Below are 17,241 nucleotides of genomic sequence, written 5' to 3' on the forward strand. Positions count from 1 at the left end.
GCATATAACATACTTTACATACATATTTCACTTAATTAAGGCTCTACCAACAAATACTAAGTAATGTTAAAATGAAATAAAACACACAAATTTGGTAGAAATGGGTTCGGTTTTTATACCCTGAACAGGGTATATTAATTTTGCCACGAAGTTTGTAACACCCAGAAGGAAACGTCGGAGACCATATAAAGTATATATAAGGTTGGAAGGTATCTCTCTTCCGCTTTATTGTCTTTTGAATTTCGCGGCTATGTACAAGGCGCTACAGAGCTCGTATCTGGCAACACTATACATAATTTGAAAGGTCTTGACATAACCTACAAAACAACGCTATGCATGATTAGTTTGGATATTACGTTCAACAGTTATAGACGCGTAAACATGGAGTTTACTAACGCCGAAATTCGCGCCATTTTAAAGTTTTCCTTCGTTAAAGGCAAATCCGCTAGTGAAACGTTCCGTGAGATTAATGGTGTTTTGGGGGATGGCACTCTATCACTTGGAACCGCGGAGGAATGGTTTCGACGATTCAGAGCCGGTGAAAACGACACCATGGATAAGCCAGCCGGCGGAAGACCTGTGACGACAAATACCGATCAAATCATGGAATACATCGAGTTAGACCGGCATATGGCATCTCGTGACATCGCCCAGGAGATGGGAGTTAGTCACCAAACCATTTTGAACCATCTGCAGAAGGCTGGATACAAAAAAAGTTTGATGTTTGGGTGCCGCATAATTTGACGCAAAAAAACCTTCTGGACCGAATCAACGCCTGCGATATGCTGCTGAAACGGAACGAACTCGTCCCATTCTTGAAGCGGATGGTGACTGGCGACGAAAAATGGATCACATACGACAATATCAAGCGAAAACGGTCGTGGTCGAAGGCCAGTGAATCGTCCCAAACAGTGGCCAAGCCGGGATTGACGGCCAGGAAGGTTTTGCTGTGTGTTTGGTGGGATTGGAAGGGAATCATCCACTATGAGCTGCTCCCATATGGCCAGACGCTTAGTTCTACCATCTACTGCGAACAACTGGACCGCTTGAAGCAGGCGATCGACCAGAAGCGTCCAGAATTGGCCAACAGGAAGGGTGTAGTGTTCCACCAGGACAACGCCAGACCACACACTTCGTTGATGACTCGTCAGAAGCTACGGGAGCTCGGATGGGAGGTTTTATCGCATCCACCATATAGCCCGGACGTAGCGCCAAGTGATTACCACCTGTTCCTGTCCATGGCGAATGCCCTTGGTGGTGTGAAGTTGAACTCAAAAGAGGCTTGTGAAAAGAGGCTGTCCGAATTCTTCGCAAATAAGGAGGGGGGCTTCTACGAGGAAGGTATTATGAAGTTGCCGTCTAGATGGAAACAGATCATCGAACAAAACGACGCACATTTTAACTAAATACGATCACTGTAACACTTTTTATAAAGCATTGAATGAAGAGCAAAAAAGCGGAAGGGAGATACCTTCCAACCTTATATATAAATGATCACCGTGACGAGTTGAGTTGATTTAGCCATGTCCGTCCGTCTGTCCGTCCGTCTGTATATACGCGAACTAGTCCCTCAGTTTTTGAGATATCGATCTGAAATTTTGCACCTGTCCTTTTCTCACAAAGAAGCTGCTCATTTGTCGAAACCGCCGATATCGGATCACTATAGCATATAGCTGCCATGTTAACTGAACAATCGGAATCAAGTGTTTGTATGGAAAACTTTTTCATTTGACGAGGTATGTTCACGAAATTCGGCATGGGTTATTGCTAGCAGAAGTAATGCAATCTCCGAAGAAATTGTTCAGATTGTATCACTATAGCATATATCTGCCATACAAACTGAACGATCGGAATCAAGTAGTTGCATGGAAAACTTTTTCATTCGACGAGATATGTTCACAATATTGTGCATGAGTTTTTGCTAGAAGAAGTAATGCAATCTCCGAAGAGATTGTTCAGATCGGATCACTATAGCACATATCTGCCATACAAACTGAACGATCGGAATCAAATGCTTGCATGGAAAACTCTTTCATTTGACGAGGTATGTTCACAATATTTGGCATGAGTTTTTGCTAGAAGAAGTAATGCAATCTCCGAAGAAATTGTTCAGATCGGATTACTATAGCATATATCTGCCATACAAACTGAACGATCGGAATCAAGTGCTTGCATGGAAAACTCTTTCATTTGACGAGGTATGTTCACAATATTTGGCATGAGTTTTTGCTAGAAGAAGTAATGCAATCTCCGAAGAAATTGTTCAGATCGGATCACTATAGCATATATCTGCCATACAAACTGTACGATCGGAATCAAGTACTTGCATGGAAAACTTTTTCATTTGACGAGGTATGTTCACAATATTTGGCATGAGTTTTTGCTAGAAGAAGTAATGCAATCTCCGAAGAAATTGTTCAGATCGGATTACTATAGCATATATCTGCCATACAAACTGAACGATCGGAATCAAGTGCTTGCATGGAAAACTCTTTCATTTGACGAGGTATGTTCACAATATTTGGCATGAGTTTTTGCTAGAAGAAGTAATGCAATCTCCGAAGAAATTGTTCAGATCGGATTACTATAGCATATATCTGCCATACAAACTGACAATCTAAATAAAGTTCTTATATGAAAAAAATTGTTTATGACAAGTTATCTTCACGAAATATGGCATGGATGATGATTGTCCAAGATATCGCTACTATTTTCGAACGAATTGTTCATATCAGACCGCTATTTTAAACAGCGATCATAGAAACTGACCGATCAAATGGAAGTTTTTAGTATGGATTATTGCTTAAGATGTGACTTCAATCTTCGAACGAATTCTTAAGATCGGACCACTATAGCATACAGCTGTCAGATTTAACCACTTTACAAATAACATATTATAAACAAATCAGATTAATTAGTTATTTATACTGTCCAATTTGAGCTTTCAATAAAAATTATCTTATATCTGCCAAAAACTGTTTTGCTTGTGCCAAAAGTAAGGTGTGACATGTAGCTAATTGGGACAATAAGTTGAAAAATGTGTTAAGAATAGATACATAAGAGTAAGGAGCAAAAATATTATTTAATGAACCATAAAATAAACAAATCCCTAATTATTCAAGATATATTATTATTTATTAATAATAATAGAGAACTATCTAAAGTAATTATTCAGTTTTAAAACCCTAATTAACTGATGGATAGGTACAAACCAAATCTAGGTAGAATAATAGGTAGGAAATAAATAGTTCGAAACGTAGGTAGAAAACATAACCTTGGTAAAAAAAACCTCGATAATGCCCCTTTTGTAGTTAACGCCTTAATATTTCAACTAAAATTACTTGATCAAATTTGGCATGGATTATTGGCCACGGTAACAATAAAATATCATAAGAAATATTTCTGATCTGACTACTGTATCACATAGCTGCCGTACAAACTGATCGATCTAAATAAATTTGTAAAGTAGAAAATTATGTTAAGAATATATACATAAGAGTAAGGAGCAAAAATATTATTTAATTACTCATAAAATAAATAAATCCCTAATTATTCAAGATATATTAATATTTATTAATAATAATAGAGAACTATCTAAAGATAATTATTCAGTTTTGAAACCCTAATTAACTGATGGGTAGGTACAAAACAAAACCTAGGTAGAAGAGTAGGTAGGAAGTAAACATATTTGCAAGTTAGGTAGAAAGTATAACCTAGGTAAAAAAGAACCTCTACAATGCACTTTCTGTAATTAACACATTAGTATTCCTACGAAAGTTGCTTGATGATACCAAGAAGGGCAAAAGAGTTTACAGATGTGAAGTCGGGCTCTAAAACATTCAATAAATAGGACCCAACGCATCGGATCACTTCAGTTTACGCGAGCAGCTTAAACTTTCAACAACGCAAATAACTTTCAAAATCAACGAAAAAATCCTTTTTTTAAATAATACGCATTCTTTTAATTATATTATTATTACTTAATTTATTAATATTTTAGTATATTTTTTATTTGTATAATATTTTTTAATAATTTTTGAAAATGCCAAAAGTATCTAGGCAATCGCAGGAACAAAGACGTCGCAATGCTCTGAATCGAAGCCGACGACAATATAGTCAAAATTTGGAAAATAATAGACAAAGGAACGCTGACTATATTGCAGAATTACGCAGATTTGGAGTACCGCAATGAGGAGAGAACTCGTGATAGTTCTGCACGTTCCACTAGACGACAGAACCTACTTCACAGAGCTGAAGAGCAGGAACGCAACACCGCGGAACATTTAAATAGGAGAACCAATCCGGAATATAGAGCAGCGGAGCAGGAGCGCAACACAATGGGTCATTCAAACAGGCGCTTGGATCCGGAATATAGAGCAGCGGAGCAGGAGCGCGACACAATAGGACATTCGGTCAGGCGCTTGGATTCGGAATATAGAACTGAAGAGCAGGAACGCAACACCGCGGAACATTTAAATAGGAGAACCAATCCGAAATATAGAGTAGCGGAGCAGGAGCGCAGCACAATGGGTCATTCAAACAGGCGCTTGAGTCCGTAATATAGAGCAGCGGAGGAGGAGCGCGACACAATGGAACGTTCTGTACGGCGCCAGAATGCAATAATAAGAGAAGAAGAGAGGCAACGAGATGCAGCATTAAGGAGAAGTCGTCGAGAAGATCCAATAAGAAGACGTCGTGAGCAAATTTTAAATTCTTCTCAAAGAAGAGTGACCCGCCAGCAAACCAGGCAACAACTAGCAAACGAGCAGGAATCAACGTTGGAAAGAGTACAATTGCATAGATCGAATCCCGCAAATCGTCAGTTAGAAAGCGAGAGGCAAACCAGGAGGAATATAAGAAGACGTCGTGAACTTTCTCCTGATGCACAGCTAGAAGAACAAGAACGTCAACGTCAACGTCGAGCTGCCAATATCTTTGATATGTACGCATTGTTGATAAAGAAAGGACCCACTGAAATATGCGTCTGTTGCGGTGGCACTTGGTTCCCTCATCAAGTGAAAAAACTAGAAAAATGTCAGACTTCAACAAAATTTGCGCGCTCAGAAGATGCTAGAAAAGTGTTTTATCTGTCATCAAAATTTCCGTCTTCGAACCAAAAGTACAACTTTGCAAAAGCTATCGTATTGTTAGGAAGGGCAAGATACCAAATATCTGCCTATAGGAAGGATTGGAGTTTCCTGATGTTCCGGAATGCCTTCAGGACTTAACGTGTCTAGAAGAAAGACTGATATTACCGAGGATCCCATTTATGCGCATCATCTCCTTAGGGTATGAACGACAATGTGCTATTCGTGGAGCAGTGGTGAATATCCCCATTTTAGTTGTAGAGACAGTCACCATGCTTCCACGAAGATTTGATAACAGCCATATTATTCAAGTGCACTTGAAACGTCGATTGGAATATGAACAAAACTTTATGACGGAGACAGTGCGACCAGCAAAAATATTGGAGGCCCAAGAGACGTAAGAACCGACGACGATGCTCAGTATTGTCGCATCCAACGATTTACTGCGGAAAAAAGAGGACAACTACAAAAACTTATAGTAAAATTGCACGTTCTGAAATTCGACGCTATGATCGGCGTTGTGTGCGCGTGGACGTGCTCCTGTATATTTATAAGTTCTACGAGTTGGAGCGCATTAAAAATGCAATTTCCATTTGCCTGCGTAAAAAGTCTGGATCGAGGAATATAACTGCTGCAAATGTGAGGGATGAAAATTTTGTCAGCAACCTTATCCAGCATGATGAAGGCTATCATGTACTCAAAGGACTGCGATCCTCACCTGCACATTGGGAGGCTGAAAAGAAGAAAGTTTTAGCCATGATCCGCCAGTTTGGTTTGCCAACATTTTTTATCACAATGTCTGCTGCAGAAACAAAATGGCCTGAGTTGTTAGTCATATTGAAGAAACTGGTGGATAAAGTAGACATTTCGGAAGCTACTGCTCTATCAAGCTCTGAAAAGGCGAGACTGATAAGGACAGATCCAGTTACATGTTCCAGGTATTTCGACAATCGATTCCGCCAAATGCTAAAATTATTACAAAACGGGCTATTTGGAGAGAATTTAGTAGTCCGTTACTACTACAGAATTGAATTCCAGCATAGGGGATCACCACATTGTCATGGCATGTACTGGCTAAGTAACGCACCACAATTGGAAAGTGATGGAATCACCAACACAAATGATGTTGAAACATTCATCGATCGACACATCACAACCGATGGGGATGATTTGGACTTACTGGAATTCATTCAGTATCAAAAACACAGACATGGTCGAGCTTGCCTAAGAGACCTACATGGAAAACAAGTGTGCCGATTCAACATGCCATATTTCCCAGAGAAAGAAATAATACGGTTGAACTGCTTCGAAAATTTTTTGGCGGATGAGCGAATCAACACTGACTATGAAGGATACAAGCTTGCTCTTCGCTCATCTGTAAAAAAGCCACACATTTTCCTAAAGAGAAAATTTTCAGACAGGCTTCTAAATGCCTATAATAAAAATATCCTTAAATTGCATAGAGCAAATATGAATATTCAATTCATTCTGGACGCATACGCTTGCTGCAGCTATATCATTAATTATATTATATAAATAAATCCAATAGAGGAGTATCAACATTATTGAGACAAGCCATGGAGTAGAACAGATTTTGGAAAACCTTCATGTCACAGCGGAAGAAACAGCTGATGATCGAGCTGCCTCACAACTTTTAGATTCCGAATTAAGAGCTCTAGCCGTTCCAGAGCAAACAGGAGACATTAATGTTTTTCAAGAGCACAACAATACAGAGGAAGAGGAAGAGTCGGTTCGATTAATTAAACTCCCACCTCTAATATTAGAAGCCCATTTACTGGCAATGGTGCAGTCACTTAACAGCAAACAGAGGGAATATTTTGCTCATGTAATGCACAATGTCAGTAAAAGGGAAATCTTCTTCGAATATGTCGGAGGCGGTGCTGGAGTGGGCAAGAGTCGGCTTATAACAACTATATATCAATCGTTGACATTACGAGCTAATAGTGTACCAGGAACCAACCCCGAAATAGCCAAGGTGTTACTCTGCGCACCCACTGGCAAAGCAGCATTTGGAATTGGGGACCTAACCCTTCATTCGGTTTTTTCACTCCCCGTCAACCAGTCTTCCGGCGATCTTCGGCCACTAAATAGTGACACATTAAACACAATTCATGCCAATCTCATAGATATTAGGCTTATTATAATTGACGAAATTTCAATGGTTGCAGCAAAGATGTTTGCATATTTAGATTGCAGGCTAAAGCAAATTTTCAGGAGCACCGCTTACTTTGGAGGCATACCAATTATCGTGTTTGGTGACTTAAAGCCGCTGCCGCCAGTAGGAGATCGATGGATATTTGCGCCGAATAGGAATGATCATTACAGTACAATTACAGGAACACCGCTTTGGGATCAATTTCGGTACTTTGAGCTCACTGAAATAATGCGCCAGCGTGAAGATCAAGCATTTGCTATCGCTTTAAATAACATGTCAGAGGGAAATATGACACACGCTGACATCCAATTAATCAAAAGCAGGGAAAAGACCTCTAATGAGATACCGAACGAAGCCATCCATCTATTTTATTCAAATGCTGGAGCAAATGATTTTATTTTAACTGAACTGGCGAACACGATGACCGAGGAGTTCATTTCGACTGCGAAGGATACAATAAGTCAAGTTCCCTAACAGAACGCAGCAGGGCAAACATTTTCGAAGCTGTGAAGTCTTTTAAGCCATCGGAAACACAAGGAATGCTTTATTCATTGCAGCTAAAGACTTCGATCAAATATATGGTGACAGTCAACATAAGCATAAGTGATGGTCTCGTCAATGGTGCTACGGGGGAACTAATGCAGGTTGATTCCGAATCACATAGATCTGAATGTTCAGTGGTGCGACTATGGATAAAATTCGCAGAATCAAGAGTTGGCAGCTTTGCACGTTCCAAGCAGCCTCCCAGTCGCAATGCAGATTGGACACCAATCATGAGCGTGGTCCGATCATTCCAATACAAGAGAAATGAGCAAATAACCATAGAACGCAGACAGTTTCCGGTCATTCCAGCTATGGCTTCAGCACGATACATAAAAGTCAAGGTGGAACATACACACAAGTTGCTGTTCATAAGCAGATCAGCTTTATATGTAGGATGTAGCAGAGCCAAAAGTGCCAATGGATTGTATATAATCGGGACATTTTCTCCCCCGAACCCATTTGGACCGCAGGATCCAATTAAAACTCAACTTAATAAGTTGAAGACAGAAGGAGCATTGACGACATGCTACAGATTTTTGACTGAAAAATCGGAACAACGTCTAGATATTTATTATCAAAATGTAAGGAGCCTAAACAAGCATATTGAAGATATCAGATCAGACAAGCTGATTTGTTCTGCTGATATTCTGTGCTTTGCCGAGACATGGGCCTTACCTCAAGAAGAATTCCCAATAGAAGGCTAAAGTGTTATTGCCCGCCTTGATGGAGAAACAAGATCATCCCGACGACGCCCTGCCAACGGCCTTATAATATACTACAGGCAAGATAGGTGCCCAGGTCTATCAGAAGGATCATTTTCAAGAAACGACACCGGTTCAACAAACGTTTACCAACTGTTAAACGTAAACAATTCAACAGTTTCCATATCACTTGTGTACAGGAACCCCCGCTATAGACTTCCGGAATTTAGAAACCAAGTGGAAAATAATATCCGTCAGATAACTGAACAGTATAATGGACCGTCAGTAGTCCTTGGTGACTTTAACATATGTCGCCTAACATCAACTGATGATTTGGAGGCTCGATTGCAACAGTTAGGATTTCAATCTTCATTGGCTAAGGTCGCCACAACAAAACAGGAAACAGCAATAGATTGGGTATGGACAAACATGGATTCTGCAATGACCTCATGTATCACATATGAAACACCATATAGTGACCATGACGGAATATTTTTAAGCTTTAGAAAATAGATATATTATATATATAGATATATGTTAGATTTAATATTATTCAATTTAAGTTTGTATTATAATATAAAGTGTAAGTCATAGATGTAATTATTGTAATTTATATATCATATAAAAAAGTATTATAGAATAATAAATATTATTATATGTTATATATTTTCTAATTTCTATAAATATTATAATTTGTTTAGTTTTCCATTAATTTAATGTGAATAATCAATCAGCTTAAAAAATTAAAATTTATGTAAATGTCTGAAAGATCTATTTACCTCAATAACTAACTTTAATTCGAATAGAAGATTGTTTATAGCAAAGAACCTGGCTAGAAAGAACTGGCAAAATGATTTCCGTTGGATGCAAACCGTTGGCAAGTCACGTTTTCAAATGTAGTCATACATATAGTAGTTACTAAATGAAATGCACCTGTGAAGGGTATTATAGCTTCGGCGCAGCCGAAGATAACGATTTCTCTTATTTGCAAATAACTTTAAGCCATTTATGATTTGAACAAAATTTCAACCAAATAGCAACCACGGTTCCGTGTGCATATATCCACCCATTTACATAATTTTTCGATAGTCTGGTGCAGCATTTCGGCTAAAGTGCGTCGAATGTTGTCTTCGAACTCTTCGAGTTTTGCTGGTTGATTGGCGTAAACGTTTTATGGCTGAATTGGTTCGAATTACGCAAGGACAACCGCTTCTCTTTCTGTCATCAATTGTAGACGTTTGGGAAAAATTATCAATAATTACCGCATTACAAACAATCTCGAAATATTAAGTTTTCAGAAGTTCATAAATTTCATTGGTGCTTTTCCACACTTTTGCAAAGCTTAGTTAACTACATAAACCGACATAATTATTTAATATAAGTTACCACATAAGAATAATTTACTAACTCTTCTCTAAACTTGCACAAAATATCCGCTGACGCATGAGTTCAGTATCCCGGTCACATTTGTCTGCAGCGTTAACCTGACACTTGCTTATGTCACAAGCGGCTGTGTTATCGCTTATGATGAGTCGGCGCACTGCAACTTTGTAGCTCTATGTGCTGAGCTTAAGGTTTAGTAGTAAGTCAATTTGTATTCTCAGCTCAGTTGGTATTTTGAAGTTAAAGTGTAACAATAAAATACTAGTTTCGGCATTAGCCGAATTACTTCTTTTATTGGGACCTGCTGCTGCTCATTGGCTTAATTGAAATCCGTTGCTACTCATCAGCTTAATTGGCGCCCAACCATCTAGGATTCACGCCCTTGGATAAGATTATAAATATATTATGTCCCACACTATGTAAGTTCATTTAAAATCATTTCCAATCGTACCCATCTAAATAAAAAAAAGCTGCTGTCTACGGCAAGTGTATTGCGAATGTATCAAGTTACCACACTGAAAGAATTTAAGCAATTAAAATATAATATCTATAAAAGTTTTTGCGTTAAATGTTATATGCTTCATTCTTAAGCTGTTTAATCGAATTTAAACACAATTAATTTTATAAAACCGAATTCCGGTGTAACGTAATAACACATATGAGCAGAATTGAAATATAAAAGTTGAGTGCGATAATAAAATAGAGTGGGGCACAAAAGTTAGCAATAGCGAAGTACCAAACGAAGTAAGCGTTGAAATGAATGCAAATCAAGTGCAAGAGTTAGTGCAGAGTGCAGTCAGCCAAGCTTAGGTGCAGCAAAAACAGAGATTCTAAACACAACTCAACGATATGAGAGCGTAAGTTAACAAATTATGCGTAGAAACACCACATTTTGAGGCATGTAGTAGAATTTCAGTGCATCCAGATATCTTGTGCAACATCCCACTCGATATAATTAAATCAGTATCTAAATTTAGTGGGGGATCAGATCAGTACGTGACATGAAGACAATTGCCCATGGACGCATCCGAATTATTCAAACCATTTAATGGCAGCTGCACACATTACCAGGCGGTTTTGATACAATCATTGCTAAACTAGATTGCTCATATACAGCAAAACTTCGCCCTGTACTCGAAGTTAAAGATAACAACAAATCGCTCCATTTTTAAAGAGCGCTCCCAGCTGCAAAGGGGTGCAAAGGATTACGTTAAGCCTGTAGAGGAGCTAAAGAACGTAATTGCTGTCGAAAACCTTTTCACTTTGTCTCAATTCATGGCTCATTTCGACCTCTAAAGAGGCTTTACCGTTTAACACTGCGGTCATTACTACGATTCTCACTGTAGACAATGAACAAATACACACTAAGTTATACCCTTACCCTATGAGACTTTGAGATTTCGTTAGACCATCAAAGTCAATACCGAGGATATCTATGATTCTAACGAATCTAGGGTCGGCAAAATTTTCCACAACCCTGGATCTAAAGTCGGGTATCATCAAATTTATTTACCGGAACAAGAAATTTTTCAAAGGACTTTTGAAGATATTCTAAGGAAGATATTCTATTAACGTAACATATCTTTTCTATGTATGTTGATGACGTAATAACTTTTTCTAAAAACGAAACTGATCATGTGCAACATAGCAGCACAATTTTGAAATGCCTGTGTGACGCTGAGATGAGAGTCTCTCAAGAAAAATCGAAGCTTATTAAAAAAAGCATTGAATTCGTAGGCTTCGTAGTAACCAAAAATGGAGCAAAAACTGATCCTTAAAAAGGTAGGACCATAATTTTGAACCGAAAGTCGCCTTCGAAAGTCTAAAGAGCATACTGGCATTAGAAGATGTTACACTCTTGTACCCAGACTTTAAACAGACGTTCGACTTTACTACTGATGTCTCTATGGATGGCATCGATGCAGTCCTATCCCAAAGGGAAAAAACCATTACTATGATTTCACAAACGCTTAAACCAAGCGACTCACACTATGTCCCAATATATTTTTGTTTTGTTAACATATCTTTATGTATCGAATCTGCTTGTTCAAAACCTGACAATAAGTAATAAAATCTTAAATCTAATTAAAACTAGACAAGCTCAAGGTTCTACTTGAGCCTGTTTGCTGATACGTTGCTCTTTAGAAGCCTGGTAGATTACAGAATTGTACCAAAGCGTTAGCTAACAGATTTGCTGTACCATACGAATCCCAAGATCTTTGTGAATATTTTCATTACGAATGTACCATGGTGTACCCGTTATAGGTCTAAGGATTTTAGACACCCCTGTATTATATCAATATTAGTTGCACAGCTGAATACCATACATCCAAATTTGCTTTATTACCGTGTTGTATAGCAAAACCCTTTGTTAAGGCTATGTTTAGAGTTTTTATTCACAAGCCATTTTAAATTTGCTGCTCTTATTTTTATGTTAGTTATTTTAATGGATATACATATGTTAGTTATTTTAATGGATATACATATGTGTTCTTCATGTGAGCCTTCTGTCCAACTGAATGCTAAGATAAGTTACATAATTTGCTTGTGGTACTAAGATATTATTAATTTTAATCAGCTTACACATTTGTGGTCTTAGTGAAAATGTAACGTGCTTACACTTTATTAATTGCTTCTCTAGTACCCTTGACGCTCTGATGGGACATTTACTTGTATTACGGCATACAAGGGCTGTATCAACCGCAAAAGTCGATGTCAACACATTATTACCGGTTGGAATATCTGCTGTGTATATGATATATAGTGTTGGGCCTAGCACACTCCCTTGAGGTACACCAGCCCTTGTCGGATGTTCCTCTGAGATGTAATTAGCTACTTTGACAGAAAATTTCTAATTTATTTAGATAATATTCCAATATTTTATAAAATTCCAAAGGCAATACTGTTCTACTTTTTCATAAAAAGCCTTCGTATGCCTGAGCTTCGTATCAAGGAATATGGCTGAACAAAACTCTCTGTACTCGAAATTCTTTCTAGTTTCGTTCGTAATTCTATTTAATTGCTCTACAGTGCCATGCTTTGCACGAAACCCGAATTGGTGGGTTGAAATTTAATTATTTTCATGGAGGAAAGGAGACAACTTTAATAGTAACACTTTTTCAAATAGGCTTATTGCTCTGTAAGAAGACGCTTGTGTTAAATCTTTCCCGGCTTTATCCGTCATGATGATCTGCGCCTTTTTCCATGAATTTGGATAATATCCGAAACTAAAAATGGCATTCAAAAGTAAAGAAAGCATTACTACAGCAATATTTGATAGGTGGAAGTCGGTTTTTAGGCAATTTGGGCATTCTCGTCTTTTATGGGCGTATTGGGATCTACCGGTGGCTTCATGTGTTTTTGTGCTTTCCTAAGGGAGTTTTGATTGTTGGTTGGATTTGGTCTCAATTTCTTTATATAATTTTCAGTGCTATATTCTACCGCGCTCTTAAGCTCTTTTTTTAGTTTACGTACAGCATCCTTCAATTGTAGCTGTGTAAAACGTGATTCATTTGCTAGCCAATCTCGTCGAGCTCGCCTTTTTTACTATCTATTTCATCATTTGTGATTCTTCTTAAGACAGGCGGCTTATTGTGTTCTTTAGATGTTGCTAAGATAGCTGCTTTAGCTATAATATCATTAAATTCGATTCTTTTTTGATCAATGCCTTTTTCTGAGTTTATTCTGTAATCATCATTTATGTGGCTACTGTTATATTTTTGGATATATTGGATTTCAACCAGTTCGTTTTATGAGATGTTAGACCCACCACTAAAGGTTATATTTACAACCAAGGGTTGTTCACATAGCTTTATTAGTACTGGAGAATGATCGGAAGATAAGTCAGTACATGTGTCAGCAGTTATACGTTATCTATCTATATATTTGATTACGCCAAAATCAATGAAATCTGGTATTATGTTTTGATCACTGGGCCAGAATGTCGGCATACCAGGAGAAAATATGTCCAGGTTATTTTGCCTATTCATTAAAGTGTGATACAGTTGCCTTAATTTTGGGTTAATTAGACGTAAGTCCCAATATAAATGCTTAGCATTGTAATCACCACCTGCTAGAAATCTATGTCCTAGAGTACCAAAAAGTCTTTGAATGGGTTATTTGTAATTTTGAAACGATGTGGACAGTATAAAGCCGTCAGGTTTAAGTCCTAACTGCAATTTTTTAAAGATATTGTTGTAGCTTGTAACTCGGCTGTAGCATGAGATTTTAAATCAAGCTGTTTTATTCGTTTTTTAACCAGCACTACTGTTCCATGCGCCTTTTTAACTGAGTGATTTGTAACATAGAGTTTAAAATCAGGTACAAAAATTTTTTCTTATTTGTTTTGGTGTGTTGTTTTTGAGGTTTTGGAGGCCGCGGTTCTTCTTATAGCACTTTGAATTTAGCAGCGATCGGACGCGTTTATTATCGAAGCTCTCTAGCGAGAAAAATAACAATACTTAAAAAAAACGTGCTTTTCGGCGCGACAACGTATCAGTAAGTATAAGTAAGTTACGAAAAATTATTGTATGATAGTAGTTTTAAAATATAAATGATATTCTATTCTAAAGTTAATTAAGGTTCAATCGCCCTTATAGTAATTATAAGTACATAAGGTTAGATTAAATAAAACCATAATTTATGAATTGGAATTTTCTATTTAGATCTAGGTTAAATTTTAGAGTTAGATCAATTAAATTTTAGAGAAATTATTTTTAAAAATTGTAAATTAAGGTGTACGTAAGTTCAGAATAAGAACTTAATAGAATGGGTATATTTTGACCCAGATGATTGTTGATTATCTTTTATTTTTAGTCGTGCGAATAGCAAATTATTTTGAAGTATTTTAATTTAGTTAAAGTCGTAGTTTAAGCTAAAGTATTTTAGTTAAAAAAGAAGAACTCAACAGAATAAGTATCTTTTGTCTTTTTATGATTTATGATTTCTAAATGGTAAGTATTTAGATATTTTTGACGACGGTACATACTAATAAAATGGCAATTTATGCACAGGTAATCATACATATAGAACTGAATAAATTTTGTACAGAAATTATAAAGTCATGTCTAAAAGATGTCGTCGTTCGAGCGTAGGTCGCAGTACAGTGAATGCCAGAAGAGGATCGGGATAGGCATACGGCTCAGAGGGACAGAGAATCTTCGGCAGAGCGTGAGGCTTGACTCAGTCAACTTCGGGATGGATGGATATAGAGCTGAGAGAGAGAAAGAGAGAGAATCTATGCAGCCGAGATAGGGTAGACATCGTTTACAGAGAGCCAGGGAATCATCAGCACGAGTTACTAATTCATGGGTAAATAAGAAAAATTCTGCAATGAATTAGGATCCTTCGATTTCTTACAAGGACGATCGTATAGTATAAATATGTACTATGGCATTGAAATTCAAGAACGAAACGAAAGGCATGTATTGTTTACAAGGAAAAGTAAAATTAGAAGAAATTCTTCCTCCAACTGAACTACTTCACTCTCTTCTTACGGGTTATCATCAGAAATCAGAGTAAGCAAGTCGTCGAGCAAGGGTTCATGCCTACATTTAAAATTTAATGGAAAAAATACCACTTAGCTTAGAGCTTGCTACCACTTCGACCCGATGAACCCAAATATCTGCAAATATATTTTATTGCAGATCCAGATACACAAGCATCTACGCGGTTCAAGTGTTGTACAGCCAATTGATAGTGAATAATTGGGAACCCAATTTATTGGAGAATACATTCAACACCGTAAATAAAATATTTATAACGCACCAAAACTCGCAATTAGTGTTTAAATGAAATGTTTATATTTTATGTTTATTCGTGCACTATATTACGATATATATGATATATGTCCATCAGTAATTAAATTAACAAATGTAAAGTTGACGAGTAATGCGGCTAGGATCCAAGTATGTACATCGAAATCACTTTTGGAGCTGACGATTGAGTAGGCACGGAAAAAATCGTTGTTTCATCGCATGTAGATAACGAAAAGGTAACGCGCTGGATCACGTTTGTATTGAATTAGGTGTATCTGCTGCGGAGACCATCCTATTTGTTTGCTGAAAGGCGCGATGCTGTGGTGTGTTGAGTTGTCCCGTGTGGTGATGTATGAGTATGGTGTATTGTAGTGGGTTATACTAGGGTGCGCCAGTTCTTGCCGAGTAGAGTGGCGTGTATGTGTAGGGGAGGCTTATCTCATTTAAACATCCTGGGCCCCCTAGGCGAATATTTTGCCTAGTATTACCCATATTGGCTGTAAATGTTGGAAGTATTTCGGCGTGCTGCTGGTAGAGTAGCCGAGGGCGCTTAATGTAAGCAAATTTATTTTGCTTGTTTATTTGATTCAATATTTTGACGACTTGTTATTATAGTAAAAATATATGAGTTTTTGTGTTTATAATTTTTATTGGCGGTTATTTACCATTTATTTATTATGACTTAGTAAGGATAGAGACTCCACGCCTGGCTCAGATATGGCAAGAATGGGTGCTCCTTTGAAACAGAAAGAGGGATCTTGCGAGAGTGAGATTTGTGATTTTCGCTCACTTTTTTGAAGTGAGATTTACAACTTTTACAAGTGTTTCCCATAAACTACCCGTATTATGAGCGCTTAGTTAGATGCGATAAGTGCGACCTTTGCTTTTTGTAAGTCTGGGTGCTTCACTGTATCACATTGCAAGTATGGTGATTCCTTAACTTTAATTTTGAATTGTATTTGATTATGAAAATTTAGGCAATTATGAGGCACTATAGTAAGAGAAGTGTCGATTTTTGGACATTCTATGACAATTACTCGTATGTTGCGGACGATATTATGTATGGAAGTGGGCGATTGTGGCCAAGAATCGGTAGATTCTGATATCGTTAAGATTGTTTGAGGATTGTGACCATTTTTCTAAGTGAAGAAGAATTAGGATTTTCGCTTGTATCATAATTGGCGAAAGCCATCCTGCGGAGCAAAAATGTTATTTAATATTATATAATGCGGATATTGATTCAGTAGGATATGAAAGCTGATCAGATATCGCATTCCATTGGATCCCCTGTATTTTTATGTTTTACTGCCCTTTTCAAATTTAAGGAAATTAGTGTACAACAAATTTTCTTTTCGAATACTTAGTAATAAATCTCGATGATTTGGTTGAATTATAGATATTTGTGTTTTTAACACTGGGGTTGTCAGAACAAACTCTCACATGGTTTTTTGTGCCAATTTGTAGAGTGTTGGAAGTTTGTGGCTGTGGGTGGAGTCGTACGACGTACCGGCCATTATTTGATCGAGTAGTTGTGGCTTTGTAGAAGTCTTTACAATACTGATCTTTAGGGGTTGTGATTGATATCTGGGGGGAGT

General features: G+C 37.5%; 1 protein-coding gene across 1 annotated transcript in view; it reads right to left on the reverse strand.

Annotated features, from left to right (window-relative positions):
* The window catches only part of Ir31a (Ionotropic receptor 31a), a 980,688-nt gene that overhangs the window by 431,332 nt on the left and 532,115 nt on the right, over positions 1-17,241 (reverse strand). The window lies entirely within an intron of this gene.

This window comes from Bactrocera oleae, chromosome 3 (assembly GCF_042242935.1).
Source record: "Bactrocera oleae isolate idBacOlea1 chromosome 3, idBacOlea1, whole genome shotgun sequence".
In the NCBI taxonomy this organism is placed as follows: domain Eukaryota; kingdom Metazoa; phylum Arthropoda; class Insecta; order Diptera; family Tephritidae; genus Bactrocera; species Bactrocera oleae.